Source organism: Octopus bimaculoides, chromosome 24, assembly GCF_046866305.1.
Source record: "Octopus bimaculoides isolate indiv1 chromosome 24, ASM4686630v1, whole genome shotgun sequence".
Classification (NCBI taxonomy): domain Eukaryota; kingdom Metazoa; phylum Mollusca; class Cephalopoda; order Octopoda; family Octopodidae; genus Octopus; species Octopus bimaculoides.
In genome coordinates this window covers 11101999-11123091 of record NC_142951.1, presented here as the reverse complement: position 1 = coordinate 11123091, position 21093 = coordinate 11101999, and the positions used below count along the sequence as shown (strand labels likewise).

Genomic DNA, 21093 nt, shown 5'->3' with positions numbered 1-21093 from the left:
AATTTCAAATAAGGCTTGTAAAATGTTCCTAAGTGGTGGTGGGGTTACATAAAATGGTAAATATACGTTTGTGTTGCAAGGCCGGCCTTCGATTGTGTAATATTTATCAGTTTCAACTGTAGCTACTCTTTTTCTACCCAGCTATACCATTCCCTCTAAGGAGTTCAGTTTCCAGGACAGCATTACTGTTCAATGTGTGCTTTCTTTAAGAACAGAGCAAGGACTTAACTGCCATTTCTAGTAGGTCGAACCACCATGTAGTGAATACATGTTGGCTCGTGTTTGTAACAGTATATAATTTACATATACAACTTCATGGATATACAGACACACACACACACATCTCTAGAAAGTGGGGGAGAGAAAGAGAAACCCCTAGATATACATATATAATCACGCAATTATTTATAGAAATATACATACAACCAGACACAAAGACATGTGGTGCATTTATTGTTTCCCGAATATATAGAAAGAATATATAACACTGCCATTATAGATGATTCCATTTAATGACTTACCTTAGAGCTTTTTGCTCAAACCGAGCTTTACATTGAAGAAATAAATTGAAGTACAAAACAGAAATTAACAGAGAGAGAGAGACGAGGGTCTGTGTGTTGTTTTGTGTTTACTGCGGGACAGACACTACCACCACCACACTCGATAGTACTAACACTACAACTCACAACACAGAAAGCAGGTTGACAATGGTGGTGGTGGAGACGGCGGAAGTAGTAGTTTACCACAGTACAAGCAAGCACAGCAGCAGTGAGTGTGAGTGTGAGCGCGATGGCAACGTTGGAGGTTTTAAGGGGGAGGGGGAAACAAAGAGGGGAGGTAAGAGACGCAGAGGAGGAGATAACGGCGAGTTCACGAAGAGAGAATGGTTAAATCAGGGAGGGAGGGAGGGAGAGACAGAAAGGGTGAAAGCGATAAGGATGAAAGAGACAAAGAGAAAAAAGGGTGAAAGCGATAGACTGAACTGAAAAGGAGCAAAAGAAACAGTAAACAGAAAAGGATGGAGAGAAAGGGGAGGGGAAATTAAAAGGAATTAAAAACCGTCAGAGTAAGCAAAGAAAGAGGGAGAGGGAGACAGAGACGATAGGAGATTGGGAGAATTTAGACAGAAAATGAGAGAAATAATAGAAATATATGTAGGGTTTTAAAAGGGTAAAATTACAGGGAAAAAAAATTGAAAGAATTATTAAATCATGAGGCAGTCGGAAATTAGAAGAAATAGGGATAACATAAAAAGGGGATGGGGTAAAGTAATGAAACCCAAACACAGAATGGCGGAGAAGAAACCATAAACTATGACAACGATAAATAAACGAGGGAGGGATGGATGGATGGAAACAGCGACACGAAAATAATTATTGTTGAGATGGAGAAAAGTGAAGGTCGAGTGTGTAGGAGAGGCCGGAAGAAAGAATAAGGAACAGCGTAATTGGCCGATTAATGAAACGTCAAAAGAGGGATATTCTGTGTCTCGTAACAGAGACAAGATATAGACCTATATAGATTTCCAGCAGTGTGACCATCCCATCTAACTTTCAGACGTCATCTTCAAAGACTACATTATGAAATTTGCCCGTGTTTTATGCTGGCAGTTTGAATTTAAGAGATTTGGCTGCTATTTCTAGCAGATCGAAAACGGAGGGTTTTTTTTATAAGAGAGAGCGAGAGAATCTCTTCTTAGTATCTACCTAGCTACATATACAAACGCATAAATTTGCGCGCACATATACATACATTATACATATATAGAGACACCTTTTTCTACTGACAACAAAAGGCAACGGAATGAGAGAGAGAGAGCACCAACGAGAAATAGTGAGTGGGCGTTATGGTAGAGTGAGAGAGACAGACAGACAGACAAAACACACACAAAACAGCAACAAAACCAAAGACAAAGCCAGGGAAAATACCAGGAATTTCGTCAACACTGATCGGCTGTCTTGGCTTTGCGCTGCGGTGACTGCAAACAGAACACCACAAAAATACGTTTATACACAGACAGTGCGCGCATCTCTGTCCGTATGTGTATTTATCTAGATAAAACTGAGTTTATCACATCAATACTTTATTAGACGAGACATCGAATTTTTGAAAACATCTTAATTTTAAATGCCGACTGTCACCAGAAAACAAATTTTTTTTTCTTCTAAACACTCACCTATCATGTAATCTATATTTGTAACATTATGCAATGTTATTCTAAAGCAGACGTCGACAGAGGCATTCCCCACAGATCAATCTACATATGTTTATCTTTATTTTTTTTTTCTAGCAATAACATTTATCGATCTTTCATTTAAACATGCTCAGTTTTAAGAAGGAAAGAAGGTTGACCGGATGGATAGATGGACACCTATAGCTGATTGAATGAATTTATGAATGCCAACGGGATTTGAAAAAAAAACAAAAAAAAAACGAAAATGATTCAAGTGATTACAATGCGAGTTCGAATTCTATAGAGGACAACACTGGCTTTACATTATTTCTTTTCTCACGGAATTTCTTCCTGCTTTATGTTCCGAGTTCAAATTCCACCGGTCAACTTTACCTTTCATCCTCTCGGGGTTGATAAACTAAATATCAGTTGAGCACTGGCGTCCCTGTAATCGACTGGCTCTCTCACCCAAATTTTCATGGTTGTGCTTAAAAGAATGGTTTCTTTCCTATTTAAGTCGAGATCAATCGTAATGATCAATCAAATTCTGTTACTCTTTTGTCAGTATTACTCTGGTGTCAAGAATAAAACGCACCTCTCTCTGAAATGATAGCGATGGACACAGACACGGCTGCAAGTCGCGTGAGAAAGGTTTCAAATCGGTGTTGATTACAGATTTGAAGAAACTAGAAGGTCAGACTGTTCTCAGAAATTGAGTATTTGAAATAAAAATTTCTAGCGTTTGAGTTGAAATTCTACCAACACAATCCTCCACGCCCCCAGGTCGCTAACCCACGCATTTCAATTATAAACAGAGCTGATGAAAGAACGAGTGATCGCAAATATCAATCAAATCCAAACCAGTCAATAAAAATGCCGAAATTCCAGGTATTACCTCCACACCACCACCACCGATGTTCTTTGGCTTTGTTGCTATTTGTGGTTTTATTCTTCATCTCTCCCCATGACATCCCTCCCGATCCGCTGGAGCTTTCTCTCCAGTAGATCATTAGAGGAAAAAAAAGCTACGTTGGCTAGTGTAGCCGTAGATAGACACTGCCTGGAAACAAGACGATGGCAGAAAAGCCTACGATGATAATAGAGGGTCTACTGAATAATAAAAAATAATAATAATAAATAAATAAACGGGATGACCTGAACTGAAAAAGGCGTATACTGTTGACACTGAACTGTCACACTAACACCAAGGGGGGAGAGAGAGAAAGAGCAGGCAAACACGTTGAGCTAAACGGGGAGGAGAAGGTTTATATAAGACGAGTAGCGGGTCAAAGTGTCAGCCACAAAAGAACAGACAGTCCTCAAATGAGATTTAGTTGTCAGCTTACTGTATGCACCCCCACACCACCTTCAGCGTCACCTCTGTTTATTTCAGACAAAAGCCAACCCAGAGACAGGTCGGGGCCTGTCTGAGATACGCAGAACGTAGATGCTGCCCAGCAGCGAAATGACGAGGGTGATTGATGGTTGCTTTCAAGCGGCGCTTGATCAAACGGACGCACAATCAAAAGGTCTTCCAGCCGTGACCACCCCATTTCATTTCCAGGTGTAGAAATCCATTATTTAACGTATCTTTTGAAACAAAATGCTGAGGTATCTTGACAGCTATTTCTCGCAGGTAGCGGTTCGTTCGCAGTAGATGTATTAAAATCAACCCGAGCAAGTGGAGAATGAATTAGCTAAGTTTCCTTCATATCCAGGATATTGCCCCTGAGGATGAACTAACGTTATCTGTAAGGTTCTCACCCTCAGAAAGGCATTAACCTTTTGCCTGTGCAAAGCATTTTCATAGGGTTGTCAAACGCCCATGCTCATTTTCAAACATCTGTAGCCATGGTTCCATACATTCTGAGTAATATATAATTTTCCTTTCAGAAAGTCTTAAAGTTACTCTGGTGGATGAAAACAATATTGGGAATGTGTATATGACGTATGGATGCCAGACAAATATGTCCTGCGCATCATGTGATGCACAGGACAAGCAAAGGATCTAAATGTCAAGTTAAACTAATTGACTATTGATGGTAATGCTCAGCATCGCCATAATCAATGGCTAACAGTGAAAACAGAAATTTCCAAATTGTGAGAAAGAATTTCAGTCAAAGTGAATATAGGCGCAAGAGTGGCTGTGTGGTAAGGAGCTTGCTTACCAACCACATGGTTCCGGGTTCAGTCTCACTGCATGGCACCTTGGGCAAGTGTCTTCTACTATAGCCTCGGGCCGACCAAAGCCTTGTGAGTGGATTTGGTAGACAGAAACTGAAGGAAGCCCGTCGTATATATATGTGTGTGTGTGTGTCTGTGTGTGTGTGTGTGTGTGTCTGTGTTTGTCCCCCTAGCATTGCTTGATAACTGATGCTGGTGTGTTTATGTCCCTGTAACTTAGCAGTTCGTCAAAAGAGACCGATAGAATAAGTACTAGGCTTACAAAGAATAAGTCCCGGGATCGATTTGCTCGACTAAAGGCGGTGCTCCAGCATGGCCGCAGTCAAATGACTGAAACAAGTAAAAGAGTCGAGCAATTCTCAAATCAATTTGCACATAATTACCATCATTATCTAAAGTCTGTTTTCTCTGCAGGGATGAGTTGGATGGCTTGACAGGAACCATCAAGGCCAGGGACCACACCAGGCTCCATTGTTTGTTTTGGCTTGGAGTCTGCAACTGGATGCCCTTCCTAACACCAACCACTTTAATGAGTGCACTGGCTGCTTTTTTTTTTACATGGCACCAGTACCAATAATGGTTACAGAAAACCCAGATTTCGATGAAAGCTAGCTCCTGAAGAAAACCCCTTTCAGCCAAATCACAAAAGAAATTGACTTCTCTAAACACATCCTCGTTATTCAGTGTTGTATACAAATCATGCTCACTTGATTAATACATAGTATCTGGATAAACAATTCTACAATCAGATACCCTTCCTTATACAGAAGGGTCTCAACCTAAGAGGAACAGTAACCCACACCCACCTTTAGTCATGTCACAGACTTTTCACTCTGGCACACTTACCTAACCTACCCACCTTTTTCTGTTCCTCTATCCCTGTTCTCTCTCATATTCACCTTGTATTTTGATGGTATTCAAGATGGGGAAAAATCATGTGTTCACTTCAGCAAGACACTTCTCTCACTATCATACTTCCACATCTCTCAGTCCTACACCCCACTCAACTGAGTAAGTCCTGTCTTGCGAGTACTTGGTGACCTCACCAGTGCTGGTGCCATGCAAACAACAGCTCCCTGTACACTGTAAAGTGGTTGACATTAGGAAAGGCATCCAGTTGTAGAAACCAGTTTGTTAGACTGTCCGACCCATGCAAACATGGAAAAGGTGGCATTTAAATGATGTGATACATATACAAACTAATACAAATGGGGGTTAAGCCCCATTTTTGTTTTTTTTATATCTATGCTGCAACTAGCCCCAGCTCTGAATCCGATCTGCAGTTAACTGGATTTGGTATTTACATATCTACAGTATGCCACCAACATGATACCCTCATGGTTGTTTTAACTCACTATGAACCCCATTTTTGGTATACCCTGTTGATGTGCCTAGATTCTAATGAATTCTATAACTAACCTATCTATATATAGGACCTGGTGCCAGTCCTGCTGCTCCTCAGTTCAAAGATTTGAGCCAAGTCGACTCCAGCATTGGGACCAACTTCAAGCAAGCATGAAAGCACACTGGTAAAACACTCTTCTAAATGGAAACCTTACTGTGGTACAAAGCAAAGCAGGCCTAGCCTTCCACTCAAGGAAACACATAGCAAATGATCCACAAGCACTCAAGCAAACTGAGCCTGCAACTTGTTCCTTTTGCCAAAAGGTTTGCAAGGCACCAGCAGACCTCAAGAGACATTTGCATCCATAGAACATGATTAATGCTTTATTTTACAGAACACTCATTTGTCGTTCACAACAAGAGAATCCATCATGTGTATCAGTGGTTCCCAACCTTTTCACTACCAAGGACCCCAAGGAAAACTCATTTAAACATCATATATATATATATATATATATATAAAATTTTGAATTTGTGGACCACAGGTTGAGAACCACCGAGATGTATCTCAGAATTTGAACCACTTGAAACATCTGGTTTCACCAATGAATAACTGGTTGTTTAATCAACAGGATTACTCATTGAATTGGCACATAAGCAGCCAAGCATTCCACAAACAAATGTGCTCATAATGCAAACCTCAAGTTGAATCAGTATATCTGTGACAAAGCCGGACCTTTGAGTAACAGATATAATCGGTCTGAGAAGCTTCCTCGCTGATTCCATCTTCCAGATTTGACTTGCAAGGTTTGGGACAACACAGGACAATAAAAGGCACTTGCCCCAAAATACAATGCAATGGGACAGAACCAGAGACCTTGTAATTGTGAAAATTATTCAGCCACACTACAGACATACAACTAACATGTTTATAGACTCCATGGTGATCGCTCTGGGAAAACAACAACCTCTACGATTGTTTGATACACTAGAAACAGCAACCAAATCTCCCAGAAATACCCTACAGTTCAGCACTCACTCACAAATTGGATAAACTTTGACTAAAGATTTATTTATTCAGAAATTACTCAAGGTTAATAACTGGTGGTAAAACATGTGAGACTGGTTTCATTTCTGACTAAGCTATTTCCACTTGAGTTATTTCTTGTATCTGATTTCAATCCATGGTTAATAGCCTTTAAAAAAATATCCATGTGCATCAGCCAGGACAAAACCAAAATCTTTATCAGTAACAAAATAACCCCTATCCATCATATGTAAATTTCACAATGCAAATCATAAACACTGTCCCACACCCCACAAAAAAAAGTGACAAGCTTGAGAATTCCTTAAGTGCTCAAGTATCTTGGTTTTCATTGAAAACCCAGATTTCAATGAAAGCTAGCTCCTTTCAATGCCAGTATACCAATGAGCTAGAGAAAGTGCAAAGGGGTTTTGAAGTCCTGTGCACTCAACAAATTTAACTTTTGCAGTGCATTTTGAGATTGGTTTAAGAAAGGTGAGTGCTCATGATATGGTCAGCCCTGGTCTGAATGCTTGCAAAAGAGTTCATTCCACTAAAGGTACCCCACAAAGGCCAAGCTGGTGTTAAACTGGGAAATGTAACAAGTTTGTCACCCCGAAAAAGGTATAATCTGTCTGACAAACTTCTGCATAGTGAGATCAAATCCAGAGCCCCCATGACTGTAAAACAAAATCAAAGAGCCATGATGGTGTTAAAATACATTTTTCAAACAAGAGAACCACCAATACAACAATTACAAAAATAAATTGGGATGAATTTCAATAGGCATACATATAGTTGTGTGATTTGTTGTTGTTGTTGGAACTCCGTCGCTTACGACAATGAGGGTTCCTGTCGATCCAATCAACGGAACAGCCTGCTCATGAAATTAACGTGCAAGTGGCTGAGCACTCCACAGACACGTGTACCCTTAACATAGTTCTCAGGGATATTCAGCGTGACACAGTGTGACAAGGCTGACCCTTTGAATTACAGGCACAACAAGAGTGAGAGAAAGTTGTGGTGGAAGAGTACAGCAGGATTCGCCACCATCCCCTGCCAGAGCCTCGTAGAACTTTAGGTGTTTTTGCTCAATAAACACTCACAACGCCCGGTCTGGGAATCGAAACTGCGATCCTATGACAGCGAGTCCGCTGCCCTAACCACTGGGCCATTGCGCCTCCACTGTTGTGTGGTTAAGAAGCTCACTTTGCAACCATGTAGTTCCCAGTTCAATCCACTGCACAGCACCTTGGACAAGTGTCTTCTACAAAAGTTTCAGACCACCCAATGTCTTGGGGAGTGAATTTGGTAATTGGAAATGTGTAGAATTCCATCATATATATGTATGCTTTTGCTCACTACCACCACCACCATTTGACAACTGGGGTCGATTTGTTTACATGTCTGGTAATAGAGACTGATAGAATAATGTAAAAAACTTAAAAACAAACTACTGGGGCTGATTAGTTCAATATTTCTGGAGTGCAGATATATACAAATTCCTCATTCTTAACTTTTAACATCCAGTAAACCATTCAAATGAAAAAAACAAATCTTGGGAAGATTAACCAAAAATAATAAAGTGATGATTTGTTGCCAACTTAATGTGGCAGTTCCAGGAAAGGGAAGAATGATACTGCTATTTAGCCCCAGGCAACACCATTTCCAGTTGGCTATGTGACACAAGCGTTCTGTGTCCTGATGTTTTCAAACAGGGGAGATAAGCACCTCCACCCAGCAAGAAAAATACAAATTAAGTTCAGCCACAAGAAAAAAAAAAAGAAGTCCAATAGTATGGCTGAATGGTTTAAGACAGTGGTTCCCAACCTTTACAGTAATTCCCAGCCCTTTTATTCATGAGTTTTCCCACAAACCCCTTTTAGTATGCTTGCGTGTGTATACATATATGAGATTTTGAATTGAGTTCACAGACCCCCAGTACAACTTTTACAGGCCACCAGGAGTCTGTGGACCCCAGGTTGGGAATCACTAGTTTAAGAGGCCGATTTACAACCACAATCTCCAAAGTTCAATCCCAGAGAGAGGCATCTTGGGGAAATGTTATTTTCCATAGCGATGAGGTTGACTTATAGCTCGAGTCTACAGAGAATCTTGCCAAGTGAATTGTTCATTTAACCATTTAGCATTCAAGCCGGTCATATTTGACCCAAATATTCTACTGGTTTTATGTTTAAACTAGCCAGTTCTGGTCTCTTACACCTACCCTACAATGTCAGCCTAAAAAATAAATAATCACACCATTAAAATTCCAGAGCTACAGGATAATGTACAATTAATTCAAAATAATCTGAACAAACAAGCATTACATTTGATAGAGTCATCTGAATGCTAAAGGGTTAAACATCCAATTTTCCATGCTTGCATGGGTTAGGAGAAATTTGTTGAGGCAGATTTTTAAAAAAGCCAGATGCCGTTTCCTTCACCAACCCTCACCTGTTTCCATGTAACATAATATTTCTCCATGGACAGATGTTTTCCATGGAAGACCAAAAGAGGAAAACAAAAGATGAGATTCCCTAACAAGAGATATTCCGCTACTATTTCAAGCAGCTACATAAAGATTTTCACCTTGAAAGTGTTAAAGTAGCTATAACATGTGACTAGCAGCTTCAAGAGACAATTCATTAAGAATATTCAGAGACCGATATTAAGTTAATCACTAGAGATGTCAGATATAGTTACTTTCATTTAAGGACAGATCAGCAGTTCTTGACCTTTTTGCAACAAAGCTATCCCTCTTCACTGAATAGTGGTTTACAAACATGAACAGGTTTAACTCTTTGGCATTTAAACAGACCATATCCAGCCCAGATATTCTACCTGTTTTATGTTCAAATTGAGTACATCCAGCATCTTACACCAACCTTACAATGTCATACTAAAAATAAACAAAAACAAATGGGTTAACCCTTTAGCCATATCGAGTCCAAACAGTTTACCTGTTTTATGGTCAGACCAACCAGATTTGGCCTTAACCCTACAAAGTCATTTTAAAAATAAACTCATAGCACTGAAATCTCAAAACTACGAGGTAATGCCAGGATGAGTTCTAAAACAATGTAATGTGAATAAATAAGCATTACATTTGACAGTAACCTGAATGCTAAAGAGTTAAAAATACCTTTTGTTTGAAAAGCATGTTAATCAAAGAGAAGTTAATTTGGGAACTGTGGCTTATTATAACATTAAACTATAGCATCTGCCTTGTCTTGTGCCCCACATGCTAAATTTTTGCAGAAATTACAGTAAAACAAGGTCATAACCCTTTAGTAATCAGATTATCCTGTCAAATGTAATGTTTATTTGCATTGTTTCAAATTTACTATGCCTTATCTGTTAGTGTTGAGATACTGATGTGATTGTTTTTAGAATGACGTGGTAGGGTAGAGGCTATGAGAGGTCGATCAGGTTGGTTTGAACACAAGTAGAATATTTGGGCCAGTATGGTTGGTTTAAATGTTAATGGGTTAAACAAGGAAATTATATTGAACCGTGGTTTTCATCAGTCCTGTCTCCGCTCAACATGTTTCAGCCATAAGTTAACATGTCTAACCATAATTTCAAAGACTTTTTTTTTTGGAAAATGCATTTAAAATATAAGCATTGTGCATGGCTATGTGACAAATGTTTGCTTCCCAACCATGTGGTCTTGGGTTCAAACCCACTATGTGGCACCTTGAGCAAATGTCTTCAGTCTCGGGCTTACCAAGACCTTGTGAGTAAATTTGGTAGATGGAACTACAAAGAAGCCTGTCGTGTGCGTGCATGCGCATATTTGCGTGTACCCTTGTCTAGAAGTGATGGTTGTAAATGAGCAGCATCACCATGCAAGCTAGATTCTTCATTTCCAGTCCCATGCAAAATGTCTAGCTATGGGAAAATAGGTGGAAATAGGTGAGGATTGCCAACAGAAAATCTGCCTCAAACTATCTCACACGTGTAAACATGAAGTAGTTGTTAAATGATGATTATGATGTGCCTGGTTGAAATATTTTATTTCCAAGAAAACTCACAACCGCTTCTAAATACCCAACTTCCTCTATTGAACCTCATTGACATTCCATCTTCTCCTCCCCCATTCTGGTGAGTAAACAATGCTCTCCCCCAACACACACTACCATCCACATTATGATATAAATACACAGATGCAATATTAGCTGGTAAATATTTGTAAACAAAATGCTTCAAAAAGGTTAATTTTACAGTTGTATAATTCTTTACAAAAGAAATAACCCACTCACACAATATGCATTTTTCTGTCATTCAAAACCAAAGTGTCAACTGCCTAATTTCAAATAAATGAAGAACTAACATGTTAAATATTGTTTTTGTCTATGACATACAGAGACAGTGGCTGTGTGGTTAAGAATTTCACCTTACAATCATTTGGCTTCAGGTTCAGTCCCACTACGGAGAACCTTTGTGCAAGTATCTTATACTAAAGTCTTATACCAACTAATGCCCTGTGAGTGAATTTGGTATACAGAAAAAGACCAACAAAGTACCGGATGTAAATAAGAATTTGGGTCAACTTGCTGGACAAAATTCAAGGCAGTGCTCTAGCATGGCCACAATCCTATTATTGAAACAGGGAAAATATAACTAAAAATAAAACTATAATTATTGAAATATTTACACCAAAGAAATGGTACATCAACTACATTTAAATCTAGAACCATTTGTACATGCAGAAATTATCTTTTAAAGGGAAGTGGGGGAGGGGGCTAAATACTACGCTCTTAGGTTTATTTTACCTCAGTTAAAAATAGATAAAAGACCTCGATTCCAGAATACATGGTAATATAGCTGATTAACGCAACATCACCATTCACAATATTTTGGAAGTGGGTTACATGTGAAGCTGGGGCTTGATAAGGAACGTGGAAACCCAAAGGTCAATGGGTCGTATATCATCTCTAGCACAACATTATCAGACCGTATCAAAAGGTTCCTAGACTAGTTATGTTAAATAAAAAAAAAAACATTTACCTTAGTTTTAATGTCATCTCCTTCGAAATAGTCACCTTGCATAGCAATACACAGGGCCCAGCAGTCCTGCCACTTCCGGAATCCGACCTGGAAGTCAAGGACCTTCTGTAATTCACTATGGGTCTTCACTATAGTGTTAAAACAGCGACCTTTGAGCTGCATTTTCATCTCAGAGATCGAAGTCCGCAGGTGCCAAATCTGGTGAATAGGAAGGATGCAGGAGCGATACCATGTTTTTTGGTGAGAAACTCATGAGTGACGAGAACTCTGTGAAGAATCCAATTCTTCATGCTCCACAGATCCAGTTACTTCCACCAAATGCCCTCCCTTAAACACTTCAAAACATCACAGCAGAACTCTCGATGCACAATACCATATTTCCAGGGGACATTCTTCCGCTTTAGAAGCACCCATACCATGCCACTTGAAACATAGTTTACGACCTATTGCCTTGTCGCCACAAGGCTTGCTGAAGCATGCTCAATGTCTCTGTAGCAGACTTCCTAAGTTTAAAACAAAATTTCAGGTTGGCTCCTCGTTCCTGTCCATGACAAAATTGCAGACTACAACATATATGCAATCACAAAAACACAAATTTCACAACTTGAAGTAAGCACATCACATTCAAGTGATGTCACTTGGGCACACTGCCTCATAAAGGTCACTGCTAGCTCTCATTGCACGTGCAACTGTGTTCTGCCATTTGTTGGCACGCTATGGAAATAGTCCAGGAACTTTTTGATACCACCACATGTTTTGCATGAAGCATTCCATAGTGCAACAAAGGTTGGGGCCGGTTGCTTTAATGAGTGCTATTTTCAACTGGTGATTATAATTTATATTAAAATAATTTTTATCATTTTAATGTCCACTTTTCCATGATCACAGAGGTCAGACAGAACTTGTTGAGATGGATTTTCTATGGCTAGATTGCTCTTGTTGCCAATCCTTACCCATTTCCAAATCAGGTAATATTTCCCCATTGCCAGACAGGTTTTCATGGAGGACCAAAAATAAAGGACACCACTTGCATGATGGCGACTTTTACAACTCTCAATGTCAAGACCAGGAAACAACCACACACACAAAACAGGCTTCTTTCTAATTTTGTTTACCAAATCTACACAGGGTTTTGGTAGACACTTGCCCAAGATGCCACATAGTGGGACAGAACCCAGAATCATACAATTGTGAACCAAACTTCTTAGAGTTACACCTGCACCTATTTATATAAAAACCTTAATTCATACACAGCATTTTACTAGTAAATTAACCATTGTATATCAATTTCATTTTTTTAAAAATTAGACAATCTAAGAACACAAAAGCCTTGTGAAACAGAGTAAAGCAGTATTATGAAATTGAATTTAATTAAATATATAATTTAAGAGAATTATTTTTCAATTTTAAAAGGGGAAAAATACTGATTAAACATACAAATTAATAACTGAGCTAGCTTTAGGCCAGGACACTATGGCATTGAATTCTGTCTCTGCACATTCTGAATCAACACCTCAACTGAGAGCAATGGTGTTTATACCTGTAGTATATTAGTTAACTTCAACTACACTGAATATAGGTCACATCAATGTTAATTACAACTAACGAAGACCAAAGCAAACGAACCATGTTAGCAATATGGATTTTTTTTTCCTGTTATTATTAGCGCAAGTAATAAGGCGGCGAGCTGGCGGAAACGTTAGCACGCCAGGCGAAATGCTTAGCGGTATTTTGTCTGTGTTTACGTTCTGAGTTCAAATTCCACAAAGGTTGACTTTGCCTTTCATTGTTTCAGGGTCGATAGATTAAGTACCAGTTGCATACTGGGGTCGATCTATTCAACTGGCCCCCTCCCCCAAAATTTCGGGCCTTGTGCCTAGAGTAGAAAAGATTATTAGTGCAAGTATTGCTATGTGGTCCACCCCTCAATCTACCAGTTGGTTCAACTTCAAGAGTATCTTGCGACTGATTTTCTTGTGATTCCAACCCACACGTCTATAGTACCAGAGCTGTAACCTATCAATGCAGAGAAAAATTGGCTTAACCTAAAGAGCCTCCCCTAATCTCCAAGCCATGCACCCTCTCATGTACCATTACTTCAAGGATCCTTCAGAAGAAACCCCCATTTCAGCCACTTGAATTAGTAATCATATTCTTTCATTACCATAAGTCTGAATACACACGGAAACGGAATTGAAAAGGTTGGTGTTTGTACGAACCTCTCCACTTCTGCAGATCAGATGCTGAAGCTGGTACATAACTGCACCAGCACCTGCAAATTCTAGCATCCAATTCAATCACCATTCAATAATTGTAATTACTCGCTTTGTTAAAAGTGAACTTCTTTGTATGTTGATAGGAAATAATCCTGCAAGGTTCCAAAAATAACCCAACAAGAGAACAATTCATTCTCTAATTAAGATAAAGAATTTATCTACGGAATGATAATTTATCTTTTTACGTATCACTGTTTTGATTTTCTGTTATTTTTAATCATGACGAGGAAATAATAGTGTTGAGGTTCAAATACTGGACTATTGAACACATGACTAAGAGTTCTAACCTTACCAGTGATTACTATTGTTCATTGGAGCAAAGCTGTTGCACTTAGCCTGCTTGATCTGACAAATACAATCTCAATTCATAAGAGCTAACAAGACAATGTAAGCAGGCATTCGGGTAGCTAGAAATAGCAACCAAAAATCTACCTTACATCCTTAGCATTTAAACTGGCCAAATCCAGCCAAAATATCCTTCTTGTTTTATGTTCAATCCAGCCAGATCCAGCTTTTCACACCAACCTTACATCATTCTAAAAAAACAATCACATCATTGATATCTTATCACTCCATGATAATGTATATTTAATTCAAAACAACGTAAATAAGTTTTACATTTGACAGAGTAATCTGAATGCTAAAAAGTTAAGCATTTAAATCAGCCATCATCATCATCGTCGTTTAACGTCCGCTTTCCATGCTAGCATGGGTTGGACGATTTGGCTGAGGACTGGTGCAACCGGATGGCTACACCAGGCGGGCCAAATACTCAACAAGCAGACAGACAGACAGAGCAACAAACAGCTTGTACAAGGTTGTTCAACTTGCCTGAAGTAGCAGTCAAATCTCACAACTATCTTCTAAAGACCTTCGCTAATATATTGTTAGATACATATTATTGGTACAAGTATTGCTGTGTGATTAAGACCGGATTTCAGGTTTGGTTACATGGTGCTGCACCGTAGGTAAGTGTCAACAATAGCCCCAAGTTGACTAATGTCACACAAGGGAATTTGATAAACTACAGGAAGTCCATCAAATGAGTGAGGGAGAGAAAAAAAGGGAGAGAAAAAGAGACCTTGAACATCCATACTTTATGCTTGCATGCATACAGAATCTGTTGAGGCATATTTTCTATGGCTAGATACTCTTCCTGTCACCAACCCTTGTTTCCAAGTAAAGTAATATTCCCCCACTGACCAGACATGTTTTTCAAGGAAGACTGGGAACGAATAACACTGTAAATGAGCATCACTGTTATACATGCATTCATCACATGTCAAAATAAGAGCCTGCACTAACACTAACACTAACACTAACACACACACACACACACACACACTAACACACACACACACACACACACACACACACACACACACACACACACACACACACACACACACACACACACACACACACACACACACACACACACACACACACACACACACACACACACACACACACACACACACACACACACACACACACACACACACACACACACACACACACACACAACTTCCTTTCAGTTTGTCTCCTAAATCCACTCGTAACGCTTTGGTTGGCCAGGGGCTGTAGAAGCCACTACACTTGCCCAAGTTGCTACGCACCAAAAAAAAAGTAAAACACAAAAATTTCTATATACAGAGGGAAAGCAAGCAGGGGCTGCCAGAAAGATACTTGAGACACAGCTGAGAATTGCTGTTGTATGCAGGGTCAGCCTGTGAGAAACAGCAGCCTAATCCCTCTCAAATCATGACCTACTGAACATGGTTAAGAAGCAATGTGTGTTTATGGGAGGGGGGTCATATTCTAGGTTTACCACTGCTTGAGCAAGTGGGGGGGGGGGCTCACATTGACATGATCAATCTTGCTTGAGAGGAAGGGGCAATGTGAAGGGCCATCTGACCACAAAATCCAGTCTCGGTTAACTCTGGCATAGAAAAAAAAAAAAACTGAACAAACAGCTGGAACATCCCCAATCATAGGTTAACTTGGTCAAGGTCATTATGGAACCTAAACACATGAATGACGAGTTTTATTTAGTAACTATAGCTTCATGCATCAGCAATCACTTGAACAACATATGTGAAACTAAACTGTAGTAGAGGTAAAAACTAAATGAAGAGGGGCGCTGTATTTTTCCTGATTGCAATGCATTCGGGAATGCACAAAAGGCCGAAGAAAATTTGACAATGACAATCACATTCATCAATGTTTGGACATCACTATCTTTAGACATGCTGCTCAGAGTCACTTACCCAGTTTCCAAGTGACCAAGATCACAATTATACCAACTGAATGGAACACCAGTCCTACGCATTTACAGCAGAGGGGTCTAAAACAATTGGTGCATCAAAGTTGCATTGTTTTATGCAAAGGTGTCTTGTGAGATTTGATGAAATAAAAAGGAAAACATTCATGTAGTGGGCAGAAGCAATATGAAATGAAGTGTCTTGCTCAAGAACACAATACACTGCCCAGTCCAGGAATCGAAACTACAATCATGTGATCACAAGTGCAACACCCCAACCACCAGGTCATGCACTTTTACTGGCACAACAGCATGATATATAAAAATGAGACAGGGATGAGCAATAAAAATATTGCTGTACAGTATTTCAAGTAAAAGAGAACATTTATGAAAATAATCACAGGTGTAGCTGTGTGGTAAGAAGCTTACTTCCCAAGCTCATGGTTCCGGGTTCAATCCCACTGTGACACCTTGAGAAAAACCAAAGCCTTGTGAGTGGATTTGATAGGCAGAAACTGAAAGAAGACCATTGTACAGATATCATCATTATCCACATATAACGTCCATTTTTCCTTGCAGGCATGGGTTGGACACTGAAAACTGGTAAGCTGCACCATGTTCCAGTCTGATTTTGCATGGTTTTTACCACTGGATACCCTTCCTAATGCTAACCACTCCAAGAGTGTAATGGATGCTTTTTACATGCAACTAGCACAGGTATCAGTTACGCAGCACCAGCACTGGCCACTGCTATGATCTCACTTGGCTTGACAGATCTTCTCAAGCACAGTATATCGCCAAAAGGTCTCAATCACTTGTCGCTGCCTCCATGAGGCCCAACATTTGAACAGTGCCTTTTACACGCCACTGGCATTGGCCACGACTGCAATTTCACTCACCTCGACAGGTTTTCTCAAGCATGGCATATTGCTATATATATTTATATATATGTGTGGCAATATGAATGCCACCCTATAGGCTAGGCAAGCAAGCCAACATTTACCCCCGATCAGAGGGTTAGTTCATCACAGGATGATTACCCATTTATAGCTAAGTGGACAGGAGTCATATGAAATAAAGTGTTTTGGTCAAGAGCACAGTGTGTAACTGGTCCAAGAATTGAACTCACCATTGTGAGTGCAACACACCTAACCATTAGGTCATGTGCCTTCACATGTGAGTGCGCATGTATACACACACACACACACACACACACACTGTATGAGAGATTGGCAGGAAGTTGGTATATCTGTTACAAATATTTCTGCAATTGATAACCAAGACTAGTGAATAATCACAAATTATAAAATATAATGAATAACATATTTGCATAGTAATGCAGCTAAGAAGTTTGCTTTTTCCAATCATGTGGTCTTAGAGGTTCCAAGTCCCACTGCATAGCACCTTGGGCAAGTGACTACTAGGCTGAACAATGCCTTGAGAGTGGATTTGGCAGACAAACGTTAGCACGCCGGGCAAAATGCTTAGCGATATTTCATCTGCCGTTATGTTCTGATTTCAAATTCCACCAAGGTCGACTTTGCCTTTCATCCTTTCGGCGTTGATAAATTAAGTACCAGTTATGCACTGAGGTCGATGTAATCGACTTAATCCTTTTGTCTGTCCTTGTTTGTCCCCTCTGTTTAGCCCCTTGTGGGCAATAAAGAAATAACTAAAACAAGCCTGCATCTGTCTCCTACCACTGTTTCACAACCAGTGTTGCTATGTTTACATCCCTATCACTCAGCAGTTTGGTAAATGAAACAATATCAGTGCCACAGACTTTACAAAAAAAAAAAAAAGTACTGGAGGTCAATTCAACTAAAGCTTTCAAAGTGGTGCTCCAGCATGGCCATAGTCCAAGCAAAAAGATAAAACAAACAGATATCAGTTTTCAAGTGCATCTTCAAAATAGGGTTGAAATACAAACTACTACATGAATGCTTATGAAATATATTGGAACTGAGGTGGAGGGAGGTCAGTGGTTAGCGACAATAGGTCAACAGGATGTTTTGGACCTGTGTGGTGCAGAAACAAAACCTGGCAAGAAACAGATCAGATTACTAGAGGACAGTGTGGTATAATAGATATGTACCAGTATAAGATTGGTTATAAATTACACACAGCAGGAATACAAATGACACATTATGCAAATGGTTTTCAGCTATGTACACACACAAAATAGAAAAAAGCCACACCCTCTTTCAAAGTTAAATGAGCCTTTCAGCTGGCCAACCACAATTAGTTCTTGTCAGTTCTCTCAAGGTAGGCTGTTGTGCATTCACTAGCGCACCAGTTGTTTTGTTGTTATCTAAGTTCTGGCTGTCATCCAGTTAGACCATGGGATCAACCTTTTTGAAATTTGCATCCACATTCCCGAAATGTGGTTGTGTGGAAAGAAGTTTGCTTCCCAACCACATGGTTCAGTCCCATTGCATGGCACCTTGGGCAAGTGTCTATTACAGCCTTGAGCTGACTAAAGCCTTACGAGTGGATTTGGTAGATGGAAGCAAAGAAACTGATCATGCGTGTCTCCCGTCACTATTTGACAACTGGTCGATTTGTTTACATTCCTGTAACTTAGTGGTTCAGCAAGAGAAACCAACAGAATAAGTACCAGGCTTAAAAAAATAGTTAGGTCGATTCATTCAACTAAAAATTCAAGGTGGTGCCCCAACATGGGCACAGTCTATTGACTGAAACAAGCAAATGGTAAACAATGGTTTGTTCTGAGTGCATACAATAGACCAAGGGGCCCCCAAACACTAGGCTGTAGATCATTTGGTACTAAGCCACATAAAAATTGATCTTTAATTTTTATTTCTGTTTTATTGACTATCGCATTCTACAAGGTGTTTTTGGATTAAATATGTAATTAGATACGTGCATGATCCCCCAGTTCATGAAAAAATTGTCCTGCATGAAACTGGCCCATTGATGCGAAAATGGTTGAGAACTGTTACAACAGAGAACTAAGGATCACAACTACAGTGCCCTGTAATAAGCACAGTTCAGCTGAGAAATCCCTAGTGAAAAAAAAAAAAATCTGGCATTCATTTTTGTTTTCAGACAAACACCATATATCCACTTTGTTTCAGTCTTGACATATTTTTGAGATCGATCAATGACAACTGAACTCTCTGACCCGCAACGAGAGCGCTGATACTTTGCCAGTTGTTAAGCATGGAGTTCACTGGAAACATTGTAAAAGCCCAGCGAACTCTTTGTCCGCTATGGGTATCACATATGATACACAGGACATTTTTCCATGCATCATATCTGATGCACATACCCAATTTTTTTTTGGCAGGGGGCACCAGAGTGATTTGGGACTTATACTCTTACTCTTTTACTTGTTTCAGTCATTTGACTGCGGCCATGCTGGAGCACCACCTTTAGTCGAGCAAATCGACCCCAGGACTAATTCTTTGGATGCCTAGTACTTATTCTATCAATCTCTTTTGCCGAACTGCTAAGTTACGGGGACATAAACACACCAGCATCGGAAAGGAAAGTTTTATATTACTCAGAATGCATGAAACCAGAGTTAACTAAATATCTGAAAACAAACATGGACATTCAGGGTAAACTTAAAAAAAAATAAAAAAATAAAAAAATTTAAAAAAAGGGGGCTTACGAAAACTTAGGAAAAGTAATTCTTGAAGCTTTACTGTTTTACCTATCCAAAGAATTTTCACAACTTTGAAAGGTCTGACCAAACTCCCACCTTCCTGAATAGATGGCAGGTGAAAGGGACTACCAGTCATAGCTCTGAATCGGTACCATTTCTGAAATTCACTAGATTTGAATTGGTGCCCATTATTACAATTATTTTTGGCAACTACCAAGCAGTGCAAACACATATTGGAATTTCATCGATTTCATAAATAGCAGTACTGCCCACTTGCACAACTGAGGACCTTTTGATTGTATATATTTAAATACTTACTAGAAAGCCGCATCCTTGTACTTTGCCAAATCTAAATGGATTTATTCTCAACTTTCAGCAGGTGTAGGACAGTAGACCATCATTTAACATCCATTTTCCCCATGCTTGCTTGGATGAGATGTTATTTCAAAGTGTCTGCTCAAAGGTAATACACCTTTATCTGTAACCTTCACATAAATTCAAACTGTTTAGGAATATTTATTCCAGTGCTCAACATTCTTAATATCCAGGCCACATTCAAAACCTGGATTTTTTTCTTAGGCGTAGGAGTGGTTGTGTGGTAAGGAGCTTGCTTCCCAACCACATAGCTCCAGGTTCAGTCTCACTGTGACACCTTGGTTGAGTGTCTTCTGTAGCCTCAGGCCAACCAAAGCCTTTTGAGTGGATTTGGTAGACAGAAACTGAAAGAAACCCATCATACACACACACGGGCGAAATGCTTAGCGGTATTTCGTCTGCCGTTACGTTCTGAGTTCAAATTCCGCCGAGGTCGACTTTGCCTTTCATCCTTTCGGGGTCGATTAAATAAGTACCAGTTACGCACTGGGGTTGATATAATCGACTTAATCCGTTTGTCTGTCTTTGTTTGTCCCCTCTGTGTGTAGTAAAGAAATAACACACACATTTGTGTGTGTCCCCCACCACCATGCCATCACTTGACAACCAATGCTGGTGTGTTTATGTCCCTGTAACTTAGCAGTTCAGCAAAAGAGACCAATACAACAAGTACTAGGCTTACAAAGAATAAGTCCTGGGGTAGATTTCTTCAAATAAAACCCTTTAAGGCAGTGCTCCAGCATGACAAATGACAAAAGAATTTACAGAGGGAAGACCATGTGGAGGGGGCTGCCAGAAGGATGCTTGAGG

The 21093-nt window shown here is 39.7% G+C and overlaps 1 protein-coding gene across 16 annotated transcripts in view; it reads right to left on the bottom strand.

Moving 5' to 3' along the window:
• The window catches only part of LOC106872957 (eukaryotic translation initiation factor 4E transporter), a 117512-nt gene that overhangs the window by 80253 nt on the left and 16166 nt on the right, over window positions 1-21093 (bottom strand). For 8 of the 16 annotated variants that reach the window (XM_014920140.3, XM_089340911.1, XM_089340912.1 and 5 more), the window contains exon 1: window positions 522-647. The exons of the other annotated variants lie outside the window; for them this stretch is intronic. The gene's annotated coding sequence lies outside the window, so the exon portion shown is untranslated. Of the gene's footprint in view, window positions 1-521; window positions 648-21093 lie in introns of those variants that run through there. 16 annotated transcript variants of the gene reach the window in all.